Source organism: Heterodontus francisci, unplaced genomic scaffold, assembly GCF_036365525.1.
Source record: "Heterodontus francisci isolate sHetFra1 unplaced genomic scaffold, sHetFra1.hap1 HAP1_SCAFFOLD_313, whole genome shotgun sequence".
NCBI lineage: Eukaryota > Metazoa > Chordata > Chondrichthyes > Heterodontiformes > Heterodontidae > Heterodontus > Heterodontus francisci.
This window is the reverse complement of record NW_027141364.1, coordinates 1,776,904-1,793,807: the sequence shown is the minus strand read 5'-3', so window position 1 is coordinate 1,793,807 and position 16,904 is coordinate 1,776,904.

Here is a 16,904-nt window from a genome sequence, read left to right as displayed (position 1 = left end):
AGGTTAATGAAGGGAAAGCAATGGATGTTGTCAATATGGATTTTAAGAAAGTATTTGAGAAATTTCCACATGAAAGGCTGGGTAATAAAATTAAGGCTCCTGGAATGGAAGGTTCAATATCAGCTTAGATAAATGAATGAAATTCAGGACATAGAACAACAACGAATAGTTGCTTTTCAGAATGGAGGATAGTAGACAGAGGTGTTGCCCAAAATTCAGGAACAGTGTCACTGCTTTTTTGATACACAAAAAAATGACTTAGATAATGTAAGAGAGTACAATTTTTAAAAATGCTGATGGTACCCAAGTGGAAGTGTTCCAGACAATGAGGACGATATCAATCAACTGCAACAGAAGATAACTAGGATGGCAGAATGGGCAGAGATGTGGCAGAGGGAAGTCAATACAGATAAATCTGAGATGATGCATTTTCACAAAAGGGGTAGGGAGAGGGAATACATAGGAAATGGCAAAGTTTTAAAGAGTGTAAAGTGACAGAATAACCAGGAGGTTCGTGTGTAAAGATGTTCAAAGGAGGCAGGACATATTGAGAGAATAGTTGGCAACGCATATGTGATCTATGGCTGCATAGGTTTGAGTAATTAGCGCCAAAGCAGGATGGTCAGCTGATACTTTACAAAGCCTCCGATTTGGCCAACACTGGAGTATTGTGCACAGTTTCAAATACCACACTTTAGCAAGGATGTAAGCCCTTTCAGAAGACGCAATGGAAGTATACCAAAATGGTTCATGGGATGAGAGATTACAGCTACAAGATTAGGTTGGAGAAGTTCGTGTTATTCTCCTTCGAGCAAAGAAGATTGAGAGGAGTCTTAATAATGGTGCATAACATTCTGACAGGTTCGGATAGGGTAGACAAGAAAAAAATACTCCTGTTAGTTGATATTACAAGAACTACGGGATGCAGGTTTAAGGATTTTGTTACGAGATGCGGGGGGTGGGGGATGTGAAGAAGAACTTTTTTTCAGCAGGTCGTAATGAGCTGGAACTGGCTGCCTACGAGGTTGTTGTAATCAGAGACGTTCAATACATTTGAAAGGAAATTAGATGGGCCTTTGAGTGAAATATACTTGCACGGTTACTGGGATAAATTGGGGAATGGGACTGACTGGATTTCTCTACAGAAAGCCTGCATGAATTCGATGGGCTGAATGGCCAGCATTGGTGCAGTTATGAAACCATGGGCTTGATTTAGACATGCCAGCTAGCTCCTGGCGCTTCACAGAAAAGCAACCCCGCTCCAGCGTTCCTCCATGGCAAGATTCAATGGCATTCAGGCACGAAGTTCCAGGCACCAGGATACCCGTCCCCTTGCAAATATCCTGTCTTCAGATCTGCTAGTCAATATGAGGGCAACAGATTCTGGAAATTAGCTGTGCCACCAGAAGTGGCGGAAACTGCCAGTTCTACAGTAAGGTGGCATCAGTCCCAGCACTTGAGCCCTGGACGAGAGGTAAGTGAGGCAGAGTCAGCGAGAATATTCCAGGACAGCATTGTGGGGGGCGATGGGCGCTGAGGGCGAGTGGGGGCGGGGGTTCTGATGGGCCTCAAATTGCCCAGGAAGGATGAATAAGTGATCGGCTGGAGGAGTACAGGTGCTGGGCCGGAGGGGGCAGGAGCACTGCACTTGGTGGCAGTAGCTTGTGCTGTGGCCGACGGGAGGTCGGGGAAATGGGTGAAGTGAACTCGGGGGGGTGGGGGTGGTGGTGATGGACAGGATCCTGAGTGGGTCAGATGTTTGATGGAGGGGGAACAGGGCAGAAATTTAAGGGAGGGGAACAAGGATCCTGGGGACATGAGATCATAGGGAAGGGGAGGGGCTCAGTGGAGCTGAACATGAGCTGGAGAACATCAGGATATGAGCTCATGGGAGGATGCAAGAGCTCGGAGAGTGGAAAACGCGTTCCAGAGAGAGGCCAGGAGATCGGATAATGGGGAAAGAATGGGTGGAGGCAGAGTGGCCTGGAATGCCTGGTTGTGCAGGGAATTTCGGGGGCGGGGTGGTACAGGAGCTTGGTGGAGTGGTAACTGTAGCTCACGGTACGTAACACAGGAGCATGGGGCAAGGATTCGCATCTGGGAAGGGGGTGGGGAGACGGTGCTCCAGCGGGGTGAGGAACTAAGAGTTGGACAGAGTAGCTCGGGAATTGAGGGAGGGGAGCTTTGGGCATGGGGCTGGAGCTCATGGATAGAATAACAAGAGCTCAGGGATGGGAAAGTACCTCATGGGAAGTGGTTCTGGAGCTCGGGAAGGGGGCAGGCTCACAAGGGAAGGCGGGAGATTCCTCCGTGAAGGTGTCAGCAGCTCAGAGTAGGAGGAGAGAAGCTTAGGGATGGGGAGACTGGAGCTTGAGGCATGAGGACAGGGGCTCGTGGATAGGTGAACAGGAGCTCAGCGGGTGTAGGCAAGATCTTAGCAGAAGTGAGAAAAGCAGCTCGGCGGTGAGGTGTCAGAAGGGTGGAGCAAGGTTGGAGGTAGGTGGACAGGGAGTTGGCTTTATGAGAACAGCACCTCATGGTGTTGGCAGCAGTTTGACTTAGGGGACAAGAGCTCGAGTGATTAGGACGGGTGCTCGGATGCAGTGGTGCGGGATATTGGGGAAGGGCAGGAGTTCGCAGGGAGCGTCCTGAGCTCAGGGGTGGGGGAAGAGAACCTCAGTAGAGGCGGAAACAGGGACCGATGGGAGGAGCAGGAACTCGATTTGAATGTGTATGGGAGGGTGACAGGCGTTGGGGATGTCAGATGGGACCTATGGGAGGTGTCAGGACCTTAGGGAATGAACGGACAGGAGCTCTGTGGGGGGGGGTGGACTGGAGCTCAGAAGAGCTGGACAGCAGCTCAGTACAAGCTGTCATGAGCTTGGGGGTAGTTTTGCAGGTAGGTCAGGGCAGGGGTGCTTTGAGCTTGTGGGGGGAGTTACAATGAGATATCTTGAGGAGAGCGACAGGAGCCCGCAGGAGGGCAGAAGTGTTCTGGGAAGGGGTCAAGAGCTCGGCAGAAAGAGGGCAGGAGTTATGGAGAGGGTGCAGGAGCTTGCTGGAGGGAAAAAGGACTTGGTGGGTAGGAAATCGTAATATTATTGGCTTAAAGAGGGGCAATAATGGCAGCTTAACATCCATGGACTTTTCAGGCGGGTTCGAGAGGGAAGTAAAATTGAGGGTGTGTAGCATTATTGGTTAAGGAGTCAATACCAGCTGTGAGGTGGGGTGATAAGCTCAATGAATGATCAAATGATGCCTTATGGGTTGAGCTCAGAAATGCAAAACTTGTAGCTGCACTACAATGAATGTACTGCACCGCAAAATAGTGAAAAGGGAATTGAAGAACAATATGTCGGTAAATTGTTGACTGCAAAAACTATAGGGCAGATATAATTGCACTTTTCAACGACCCTACGATCAACTGGGACAAAAACAGTATGAAGGGCACAGAGGGCACAGCATACTTGAACGGCATTCAAGAAAACATTTTTAGCCAGCAGGTAACAAGCCTGAGTGCAAACGCATTTCTAGATCTAGTCCTCGGTTATGAATCTGGGCAAGTGGATGAAGTGGGTGACCATTTTGGAGATGGTGACCATAATATAGTTAGTCTTAGCATAGTCATGGAAAAGAATCACAGAACAATACAGTGCAGAAGAGGCCCTTCGGCCCATCGAGTCTGCACCGATGCATTAAAGACACCTGGCCTGTCTAGCTAATCCCATTTGCTAGCACTTGACGCATAGCCTTGAATGTCATGACGTGCCAAGTGCTCATCCAGGTACTTTTTAAAGGATGTGAGGCAGCCCACCTCTAGCTCCCTCCCAGGCAGTGCATTCCAGATCGTCACCACCCTCTGGTTAAAAAAGTGCTTCCTCAAATCACCCTTAAACCTCCTGCCCCTCACCTTAAACTTGTTTCCCCTCGTAACTGACCCTTCAACTAAGGGGAACAGCTGCTCCCTATCCACCCTGTCTATGCCCCTCATCATCTTGTACACCTCTATGAGGTCTCCCCTCGTCTTCTCTGCTCCAGTGAAAATAACCGAAGCCTATCCTACATCTCTTCATAGCTTAAATGTTCCATTCCAGGCAACATCCTGTTGAATCGCCTCTGCACCCCTCCAGTGCACTCACATCCTTCCTGTAATGTGGCGACCAGAATTGCACACAATACTCCAGCTGTGGCCTTAACAAAGTTCTATACAACTCCAACATGACCTCCCTGCTTTTGTAATCTATGCCTCGATTTATACAGGTAATTGTCCCATATGCCTTTTTCACCACCCTATTAACCCGCCCTTCTGCCTTCTGAGATCGATGGGCAAACACGCCAAGGTCCCTTTGTTCCTCGGAACGTCCAAGTGTCACCCCTTTTATTGAACACCTCAATATCACATTATTCCTTCCAAAGCGTATCACCTCACGCTTTTCAGGGTTAAATTCCATCTGCCACTTTTCTGCACATTTGACCATCCCAGTCTATATATTCCTGTAACCCAAGACATGCCATCTCACTGTTAACCACATGGCCAATCTTTGTGTCATCCGCGACCTTACTGATCCTACCCCCCACATAGTCATCTATGTCATTTATATAAATAAAAAACAATGGGGGACTCAGCACAGATCCCTGTGGTACACCACTGGACACTGGCTTCCAGCCACTAAAACGGCTGTCTGTTATCACTCTCTGTCTCCTACAGCTAAGCCAATTTTGAATCCACCTTATCAAGTTACCCTGTATCCCATATGCAATTGCTTTCTTGATACGTCTCCCATGTGGGACCTTGCCGATGGCTTTGCTGAAATATATGTAAGCTACATCAATGGCACTACCGTCATCTGCACACCTAGTCACATGCTTAAACAATTCAATCAAATTTGTTCAGCATGACCTCCCTCTGACAAAGCCATGCTGATTATTCCTAATCAAATTTTGCCACTACAAGTGGAGATAGATTCTCTCCTTCAGAATTTTCTCCAATAGTTTCCCTACCACTGACGTCAGACTCACTGGTCTGTAGTTCCCTGGCTTATGTCTACAACCTTTCTCAAATAGTGGGACCACATTAGCAGTTCTCCAGTCCTCTGGCACCTCCCCCAGAGAGGAATTCAAAATTTGGATCAGAGCTCCTGCAATCTCCACCCTCTCCTTCCAAAGCATCCTGGGACACATATCGTCTGGACCTGGAGATGTGTACACTTTCATGCCTGCCAAAACCTCCAATACCTTGTCGCTCATATGACAATTTGCTCAAGAACCTCACACTCTCTCTCTCTGAGTTCCACATCAGCAGTCTCATTCTCTTGGGTGAAGACAGATGTTTAGTTTAGAGATACAGCACTGAAACAGGCCCTTCGGCCCACCGAGTCTGTGCCGACCATCAACCACCCATTTATACTAATCCTACACTAATTCCATATTCCTACCACATCCCCACCTGTCCCTATATTTCCCTACCACCTACCTATACGAGGAGCAATTTATAATGGCCAATTTACCTATCAACCTGCAAGTCTTTTGGCATGTGGGAGGAAACCGGAGCACCCGGAGGAAACCCACGCAGACACAGGGAGAACTTGCAAACTCCACACAGGCAGTACCCAGAATTGAACCCGGGTCGCTGGAGCTGTGAGGCTGCGGTGCTAACCACTGTGCCGCACTGTGAATACTGTGAAGTATTCCTTCAACACCCTACCAATGTCCTCTGGCTCCACCCACAAATTCCCCCCTTGGTCCCTAATGGGTCCTACTTTTTCCCTGGTTATCCTCTTCCCTTTGATATACATATAGAATATCTTCGGATTTTCCCTACTTTTACCAGCTAGAGCTTTATCACATCCCCTCTTTGCACTCCTAATTTATTTCTTAAACTCCATCCGACACTTGCTGTACTCCACTAATGCTTCCGTTGATTTGCTCTCCTTGTATTTGCTAATCGCCTCTCTTTTCCTTCTCAGCATACCCTGAATGTTTCTGGTCAACCATGTTTCTCTGGGCTTTTTGCTCCTACCTATTACCCTAGAGGGAACACGTTGGGTCTGTACCTTCCCGCTTTCCTTTTTAAATGCCCCCCCACTGCTCTTCTGTAGATTTCCCAACAAGTAACTCTTTCCATTCTACCTTGGCCAGCTCCTGCCTTATTTTACTGAAATTCACTCTCCCCCAATCCAAAACATTTTTCTGCAACATCTCTATTTCTTTCTCCATAACAAGCTTCAATTGTACCATGTTGTGGTCGCTATCACCAAAATGCGCCCCCACCAACACATCAAACACCTGTCCGACTTTATTCCCAGAATTAGGTCCAGCACTGCACCCTCCCTTGTTGGATCCTCTACATATTGCGCTAAAAAGGTTCTTCTGTATACATTTCAAGAACCTCACTCCATTTAACCCTTAACACGATGACTATCCCAATTAATGTTGGGAAAGTTGAAATCATCTAATATAATTATCCTATTGTTATTTTTACACACCTCTGCGAATTGCACACATATTTGCTCCTCAATTTCCCGCTGACTATCTGGGGGTCCAAAATAAAAACGTAGCAATGTGGCTGTCCCTTTTTTATTCCTAAACTCTACCCATAAAGCTTCATTTGGTGCCCCCTCCTAGATATCATCTCTCCTTACTGCAGTAACTGACTCCTTAACTAATATTGCAATGCCCTCTCCTCTTTTGCCCCCTCCTCTGTCGCGCCTGAAGATTCTATATCCGGGGATATTGAGCTGCCAATCCTGCCCCTCCCTCAACCATGCCTCCGTAATGGCTAATATATCACAATTCCACGTGTCAAACATTGCCCTTAACACATACGTTTTTCCCTGTAAAACCCCTGGCATTGAAGTAGAGGCCATCAATCCTGTTCTTTCTCCCTTGAAACCTACTTCCACTGTATTCCCACTGACTTATTTGCTTTCCTGTGTTTAGCTGTCTCCCTATTCTGCTAGGAGTCTGCGTCCCCTACCCCTGCCAAATTAGTTAAAACTCCTCCCATCAGCACTAGCAAACCCGCCAGCAAGGATGTTAGTCCCCCTCTGGCTCAGATGTAGACCTGTACAGGTCCCACCTTCCCCAGAATCGGTCCCAGTGGTCCAGGAATCTAAAACCCTCCATCCTGCACCAACTCTTAAGCCACCCATTCATCTGTGCTATTCTCCTATTTCTATACTCGCCAGCAAGTGGCACTGGGAGTAATCCAGAGATTACAACTCGAGAGGTTCTGATTTTTAGTTTAGTGCCTAACTTCCTGAATACTTGATGCAAGACCTAAACCCTCTTTCTACATATGTCATTGGCACCAACATGCACCATGGCCTCTGCCTTATCACGCTCCCCCTTCACGGTGCCCTGCTTCCATTCAGTGACATCCCAGACCCTGGCACCAAGGAGGCAACACACCATCCTGGAGTCTCGTTGCCGGCCACAGTAGCGCCTATCTGTTCCCCTGCCGATAGAATCCCCTATTACTATTGCTCTTCCTCTCTTTCCCCCTTCCTTTGCAGATAAGCTGCTTGTGGTTCCAGAAGCTTGGCTCTATCCGCACTCCCTGGAGGAACCAGCCTCATCAGCCTCCAAAATGGAATACCGATTTGCAAGCGGCACCCCAGGGGTCTCCTGAACTACCTGCCTGTTTCTCTTGATCTGCCTGGTAGTCACCCATTCCCTCCCTTGCTCACGTCCTTTCAGCTGCGGTGTGACCACCTTCCTGAATGTGCTATCCACGACTCTCTCAGACTCACGGATGCTCCGCAGTGTTTCCAGCCGCCATTCCAGCTCTGAAATCCGAGCTTCCAAGAGCTGCAGCTGGACACACTTCCTGCACACATGCCGGTCCCAGGGCTGGAAATGTTTCCGGATTCCCACATGCAGAAAGAGGTGTAAACCATGGCCTTAAGCTCTCCTGCCATGACTAAACCCTTTAAATTTAAAACTTTAGAAGACCATTATAATAAAAAAAAATCAATTAAGTCTTGCTAAAATAATGACTTCCAATTCAATCCAGTTTGAAAAATACCCACCAGAACTTTCTCGCCAGTCAGCTGCGCTCTTTGGAAAGTCTTGCCTCCCCTCACGCTCTTTGAGTACAGGGAGGAAATGAAAAGAGCTCCTCACTCCCGCCTCACAGAAGTCCCTCAGTCACAAACCTCCCACTTTAGCACTCTAATGCAGCCCCGAATCAGCACTCTAGTGCAAAAGGACAAAGATAAAAGAAGAGTAAAAGTTTCAAATTTGGTGAAGGCAAATTTTACGAAATTGAGTGTTGACCTGGCCAAAATGGATTTGATACACCTACGTGAACGATAATCAATGGCAAACTAATGATAGGCATTCAAAAACGAGATTCTGCAGGCACCGCGTAGGCATGTGCCCATAAAAATAAAGGGCGGTATGTCCAAATTTGGAGGCCCTGGTTATTTAGAAGCATAGAGGGGAAATTATAGAAAATAAAGAAATTTTCTGACAGTCGAAAAAATCTTACTATTTTAGAAAGCTGAGAGGAGTATAGAAAGTGCAGGAGTATAAAGGAAATTAGAAAACCAAAGAGAGGATATAAAAAAAAAAACAAATGCTGGCAGGTAAAATCAAGGAAAATCCAAATATGCTTCAAAAGTACATGAAGAGCAAGAGGATAACTGAGAACAGGATAGGGTCTATCAGAGATGCACAAGGGACTTATGCCTGGATGCAGAAGGCTTGCACAGGGTTCTTAATGAGTTTTCATTTTGCCTCTGTTTTCGCAAATGAGAGGGACGAAGGAGATATTGCTACAAAAGACGAAGATTGTGGAATATTAGATATGATAAGAATAATGAAAGAGGAAGTACTGGAGCATTTGACATCCTTGTAGGTGGATTTTTCGCCAGAACCAGATGGATTGCATCCTAGATTGTTAAAGGAAGTGGGGGAGGAAATGGCAGATGCGCTGAGGATCATCTTCAAATCCTCACTGAATATGGGCGAGGTACCAGAGGATTGGAGGTTAACCAGAGGATGGAACGTTATACCATTGTTTAAAAAGTATGCGAGAGATCGGCAAATATTTATAGGCTGCTCGGTCGGACCTCGGTAGTGGGTAAATTATTAGAAACAATTCTGAGTGACAGGGTAAACTGCCCCTTAGAAAGGCAGAATTAATCAGGGATAGTCAGCATACATTTGTTAAGGGAAGGTGGTGTCTTACAATACTAAAAGCAAAATGCTGTAGATGCTGAAAATCTGAAATAAAAAGAAAAATTGATGGAAAATCCTCAGTAGCTCTGGCAGCATCTGTACAGAAAGAAGCAAGGTTAATGTTTCAGATCTGTGATCCTTCATCAGACCTGAAACGGTAACTCTGCTTCCCTCTCCACAGATACTGCCATACCTGCTGAGTATTTACAGGCCTTTTTCCTGATGTCTTATTAACTTCACTGAGGTTTTTTCAGGAACTGACAAGAAGTATTGATCAGGGTAGTGCAGTGGATGTGGTTTACTTGGATTTTACTAAGGCATTTGTCAAGGTGCCACTTGGCAGACTGGTGAGAAAAATGAAACCCCATGGGAAGCAGGGGAATGTGGCAGGTTGGATCCAAATTAGGCTCAGTGGCAGGAAACAAAGTGTAGAATTCGATGCCTGTTTTTGCGAATGGAAGGCTGTTTCAATTGGTGTTCCACAGGTTGCCTTGCAGTTTGTGGTTTATATTAAGGATTTGGACTTGAATGTAGGTCGTCCGGTTGGGAAATTTGCTGGTGACAAAAAAATTGGCCGTGTAGTTGATATTGAAAAGAATGGCTGGATACTCCGGAATGATATCAATGGTTTGGGTGAGTGGGTGGAAAAAGTGGCAAACGGAATTCAATCCGAAGAAGTGTGAGGTAATGCATTTGGGGGAGGGCAAACAAAACAAGGGAACACACAATAAAGGGAAGGATATTGAGAGGGGTAGATGAAATGAGAGAGATGGTGGTGCATGCCCACAGGTCCCTGAGGTGGCAGGATAGGTAGATAGAGTGGGGAAGAAGGCATATGGAATGCTTTCCATTGTTGGTCAATGTATGGAATACAAACTCAGGGATGTAGTGCTGGTACTGTATAAAACGCTGGTTAGGCCACAGCTGGAATATTGTGTACAGTTCTTGTCACCACATTACAGAAAGGACATAATCGCACTGGGGAGAGTACAGAGAAGATTTAAAAGTCTGTTACCAGGGTTTGAAAGTTGCAACGATGAAGGAAGATTGGATCAGCTAGGGTTGTTTTCCATCGAACAGAGGAGGGTAAGGGTGACTTAATTGAGGTGTACACGATTATGAGGGGCCTCGTTGCAGTAGACAGGAAGGGACTATTTCCCGCAGAGAGGTCAATTACCAGGAGGCCCAGATTTATGGTGATTGGTGGAAGGATTGGAGGGGACATGAGGAAAAACCTTTTCACCCAGAGGGTATTGGGGTCTGGAATTCAATGTCTGCATTGGTGGTGGAGGCAGAAACCCTCAACTAATTTAAAAGTTGCCTGGACATGCAGCTTGAGTGCAGCAACCTGCAAGGCTACAGACTAGGTGCTGGAAGGTGGGATTAAATTGGGTGGCTAGTTTTTTCAGCCAGTGCATACATGATGGGCTTAATTCCCTCCGTCTGTGGCGTAATTTTTATACAGAGCTGTAGTTCTATGTTTCTATTTCCATCAAAATGTGTGGTTGAGTCATGTGAAGCTATCTAAACCAGCAGAATCGATAGTTTAAATGAAATACAGAATTCTCTTTTTTGTAGTCAAGTGTACAGAAACTGATCAAATCTACCTGCACACATTGTAAAGGCTAAAAGGCTTTTCAAACGAAAATAATATTTCAACATATGGAATGTCTGACCGGGAGACCCAAGTGTCATAACAAGGATTGACACCAACGAGCAACCTTACCTTAAAGTTCTGTTTTGCTTTGCATCATTGTTAGACTCTAAGTGAAAAGTTTTATTTCAACAAGTCTTATCAGAGATTAAACTTGATAGAAAGAACATGGAATCAAGATGTCTGTTCCAGGTTGGATTTTAAAGCTCAACTACAGAGATTCGGCTAATTTAAGCAGTGTAAAGTTTACTTGGTATTTGCAAGAAGATAACAAAAACTGACATCAATGGAGGTTGTCAAAGTTTGTCTTCTTTTTCAATGCATAAGTTTCAACTATGGGTGTTTCTCTGTGCTTCCTAATGAAGTCAGTTTTTAATTCACCGGAGAACAACTTTGAAGACGTCAACAATTTGGGGGTCTCTGAATGCTGAAATATCTTGTTGGTCCTGGAATGTGTGACCAGACAAAGAAGCGACTGTTGCTTCTGCTGATCGCGATCTCAAGCCAACTGCAGAATTCAAAAGTGATGAAAAATTACTGATGGAAGTAAAAAGCAAAAGGGCAATGTCGATGCACCGCTTAACTGCAAGATTTAGAAAAGAAATTCAACATATCATTGTACAGCTGCCGCTTAAATTGAATCTTGATAGGACTGTACAACCCTGTTAAAGGAACATCCTCCCCACCTTGAAAGAAGGATATGCAGATTATTTTAAAGACCGAATTGGTGCTGCAGCCAAGAAATTTAGCAAGTTGATGAAAGGTACAAGCAACTGGAGGTGAACACTCATCGGGTGAATATATGTCCAACCTTTTGTAACGTATTTGTGACAAACCGGTGCATTGTATTACTAACGGATGTAATATATTGCTAATTAGTTTTCCTACAAAAGCTGGTAAATACATTAATGTTCGATTTGGACTTTGGGTGTGGTCTCAATATTTCTCGAAATTTGTGCACGTGAACAGCAGAGTAACTGGTCAAATGTAGACAGTTACATCTTACATTAATCCATGATTATATTGGATATGAAAGAGGATAGTGACATACGCAGATCCCAAGGTAACAACTATCGATGGGGTGTTCATTAAATATGTCACGGGGGAATTGCACCTCTTTGAGAGGTGGGTGTAGAAGAGCATAAGGACATATTAAATAGGAGCAGGAGTGGACCATATTGGCCGAGCAATTTCTTGTCAATGTTAACACTAGGATGTTAATGGTGGGGGATTCAGTGCCGTTGAATGTCAAGGGGCGATAGTTAGACTTTAAACTACTGGCCTATCGTTAAAGGGCTTATCCAACTGTCCTGCTTTAGACAGGGCGTAATATTGTTATATCTCCCGCCCTCTCAGAGAATTACCATATCTGAGCGGGATTGAAGCATTCTGGCCAGTGACTCTGCTCTTTCTGCTTTGTCTTCCCTTAGCAACCCTCATACATTCCACTCAGAAAGGTTTTTTTTATACTTTATTTAGTATACAAAGTTTTCGATTGAAAGTGGTTAAATGAACTTCTTTGTGTAGCGACCGTAACAAATTTCAGTCTCCATGTGTTCCTAATTGTGTCACTGGAGGGTTTCCTTTGTCTATTAATAAAGCACGTCTTCAATATGTTGTCCCATAGTGTGTGTCAGAGTGTCACCTCCGGCACTAACAGGGAACAGCAGTTCCAGAGAGATGGAGAGGATGGACCATAATCTAAGAAACATTGATTTTAATGTTACAACAATGGACCAAAATCTGGGAACAACAGATTGGAATGTTACAACTAAGAGTTTCTCCTATTGGTCTGACGAACTTTCTGACGTTTCTTGGATGACATTAACAGATCGAATCTTTTATGCACTGAAGGTTATTCAAACGATTTACTATCCCATCCTTGCTATTGTTGGTGTTCCTGGTAAGCATCTCCATCCAGCTATTAATTCCATAAACCATGGTTAAATGTTTAACTCTTCTTGTCATTTATTCTGCCCGCATTGCTGCTATTTTTGTTCCTGTATCCAAAACCTCTGTATCTAACTATTAACAGCAAACCTCTGTGAACTGTATTACTGTTCAACAAATTTATGCCTCACTGTTTTCTGCTGGTGATGTTTTTAGTCAGTGTCTATATCCAGCTACTAGATCCGTAAACCATGATTCATTATGTTACTGCCCTTTGTTTCCTAAGTGCTGGGACAATGGATGACATTTTCTCATGGTAAAATAAAAGCAGATTACGTACCCCTCTCAGGCTAATGTCTGAGGCTGAACCAAACCGTTTGCTCCCTTGCGAATCCTTTTGGTCCGGAGCTGAGTTGCGGCCCCACATTCCCTCTATCAACAATCTTGCCGAGTACCGCCTCTCTAAAATCAGCCTTCACATCTGCCTCTCTGCTACATAAACCCATATCTGCGTCTTTGTTAAATCAAATTGGACGATCCTCATGCTGTCCTGGTCATCCTCCCACTTGTAAATCTCCATAAACTGCAGCTCATCCAAAATCTTGCTGCTCACAACACAACACACAACAAATCCCTTTCACACATCATCCCTGTGTTTAATGACATACTTTTTTTCCTGGTCTTGCAGTCCCTCAGTTTTAATATTCTCACCCTTGTGTTTAAACCCCTCCAAGCCCTCACCCCTCCAATTAATACCATTTCCCAGTCTGTTTTCCATATTCGTACAACTTGTTCCGTCTTAAGTATTTATCCAATTGCATTTTAATGCGAAATATATTCCTCTGCATCTATCCCTTTACGCTCTGTTGGGTTCCATCGAGCCAATGGTGCAAGTGCTACGAAGTGAAGAAAATGTACAATGGTGCAAGACATGCTGTCACCACGAGTGGCGTGTCCTATCTGGTGTTCCATGTTTGGCCGAACGTTTCAGCAGCTTTGACGCACATCTCTGAAAGTTCTGCTATGTGCAAGTGTGGGATTTATTGGTCGTCATTTACTATCCGTTTCTCTGACTGTTACTGTACTGTGTGTGAGTGTGGCATTTTCCTTATGAGTTACTGTTCCTGTCACTGTCTCAAGCTACTGTGTGAGTGCGGCATTTATACAGTGCAATTTCTGGTACTTGTCATAGAAACATAGAAAATAGGAGCAAGAGTAGGCCATTCGGGTTTTCGAGCCTGCTCCACCATTCGTTATGATCATGGTTGATCATTCAACTCAGAAGCCTGTTTTGGCTTTCTCCTCACACCCTTTGGTTCCTTTAGACCCAAGAGCTATATTTAACTCCTTTAAAAAAAAGTAGTACAATGTTTTGGCTTGAACTGCTTTCTGTAGTCGCGAATTCCACAAGTTTACCTCTCTCTGGGTGAAGAGATTTATCCTCATCTCAGTCCAGAAAGGTTTACTCCGTATCCTTAGACTATGACCCCTGGTTCTAGACTCCCCCACCATCAGGAACATCTTTCCTGCATATACCCTGTCAAGTCCTTTTAGAATTGTATAGGTTTCTATGAGATCCCACCTCACTCTTCTGAACTCCTGCCAATATAATCCTAACAAACTCAATCGCTCCTCATGCGTCCGTCCTGCCATCCCAGGAATCAGTCTGGCAAACCTTTGCCGCACTTCCTCTTTGGCAAGAACATGCTTCCACAGTAAGGAGACCAAAGCTGCTCACAATGTTTCATGTGTGGCCTCACCAAGGCCCTGTAATACTGTTGCAAGACATCCCTGCTTCTGTACTTGAATGATCTCGCTATGAAGAGCGACATACCATTTGCCTTTTTTACCATCTGTTGCACCTGCATGTTTACCTTCCTCGACTGGTGTACGAGAACACACCCAATAATTCAAAGTTTTTTCAAGAGCTAGCAACAGTACCACAGCTTCCTTCGCCACCATCCAGGATCCCATTATCTATTTTTTTTTTGCAAAAATATCCAAATGGTCTGTCAATGCCTAATTCATAAAATAGGAGCAGGATGGCACCTACCCCTTGGTCACTAGCACCCACTGACACTTTAAATGGTTTGTTAAGGTTTGGAGCTGCCATCGCTGGTTCATTGGTTAAGGTTGTTTCCAGCCTCTTGAAAACAGTTAGCATCTACCTGAGCACACATCGTTTGTTTATTTTTTCTGTAACAAATCTGTCAGTGGGACTGCTATAGTGCTGAATTTAGGACGAGTTTGTGGTGAAACCCATACATTCAGAAAAACACTTTATTTTGTATTTGGCCACGGGGATGGGAAAATGTATCAGTGCCTGTACCTTTGATTCTCTGGACAACATTCATCCTTGATGCACTGTACGCAGCTAGGTAGATTATTTGAGCTTCAGCAAACTCGCTCTTAACTAGATTGTCCACATGGTCAGTTGCCCATAACCATTGCAAGAGCGCTTCGAAATGTCTAGGTGGCCGCCAGGTGTCAATTCACACCAACAGATCATCCATGTACACTACACAGTTGGGAAAGCCATCCACTGTTTGGTCCATCAACCTTTGGAAGGTGTGGTGGATTTGCTTAATCCAATGGGCTTCGCCCATCAATGGAATAAACCATCTTAGGTGGTTAAGGGAACCTACCAGTACCCTTTTAACAAGTCTATTTTATTATGTTTGTCGCGATTCCCACCCTGTATATAGTCTTCCAGATGGGGAATTCGGTTGGAATCAGCTCTGTTCACTGCATTAATCATTCTGCAATTGATTCTGAACCTTGTTGATTCATCAGTTTTCGGCACCAGCACAACTGGGGAACTCCAACTGGGGAGCTCTGACTGTGCTCAATCGGTTTATGCTGCAGCATTTACTGATTGTTCTACCGAACCTGGTTCACATTCCTGGCACGTAAGATGTAGGGATATTTTTTTCTATTGGAAGGGTCTTTCCTGTGTCCACATCATGTAGGGTTAGGGTTCTGCACCCTGGTTTGTTCCTGCTGTGAGCAGGGGTCTGAGGTCCCTTCTCAGTTCTGCATTTAAACAGGAGCCTGTTTATTTTGCATTGACTCATGCTGTCTCATTTCTGGAACATTTCAGTGTTAGCTGACTGGACAGCAGAAGGTTCTATTAGGGGATCCTCCATGCCTCCTTCGAACTCGTTTTTAATGTCCCGTTCTCCTTATTCTTTCCTAACTGTCTAACAGATCTCTTTGTTTGTCCACTTACCGTCTGTGAAGCCGTTTTAACGTATTAATGTCGCCCTGACTTTGCTTTTTTTCCTCCGTTCTGCAGTGTCAATTATATAATTCACATTGTCAATTATCTTTTTTACTCTGTGCAAGCTACTGAAACGGGCTTTCACTGATTCTCCCTGGACTGGTAATAGCACTAACACGTGGACAACGGGCCGAAATGTTCTGGCCTTGGCATATTTATCCAACCTCATTTTAATAGTTGGCTGGGAGGGTTTCCTGACCCACTGCCTTTCGTTCAATACAACCAATTTTCAACAAATCAGATCTTACTGAGAAATACCACACCATGGAAGCATTATTAATGTTCAAACGCACTTGTTCAGTTTCCATAGTTTTCCTTATGCATCTGCGTCCCTTTGGGTGGTTTCAGAAACACTCATCTTTGAAAAGCATCACCCTACAGAAATATGGCTTTCATGACAATTGATCTACGCTCCCATAAATATGTGGTCAAAGGAGACAAAAAAGATTTGCAAGATTGATTTTCCAGCTTTGGGAGAGTCCACTCTAACATTGTATCACCCAATTGTTCTTCAGAATCCCTTTCAACGAGCCTCAATTTTACCTTGTAAATTCCATCGGGAAAGACGTTTTCAGTGCAAGTCCATCTATGTAACAAGACTTGTTCTTCCCCCATCTGGTACCTTAGAATAAACCCCAAACACTTGACAACTCTCCAATGCTTCTCTTATTCGTTTATCCTCAAGTTTATTGGCAGCCATTAAAACATCACGGTCATGAGGACTTCTATCGCTAGTTTTATTTGGAAATTGCACTCTAGCCTTCATTTCTTTGTGAAATATATTCAACCTACGGCCACTATTAGCACGCTGATATCTTTCGGGAACACTACTAAAAGTTTCCTTTGCACATTATCGGAGTGAGGGAGAGAGAAAACAGGGATTACAGACCTGTTAGC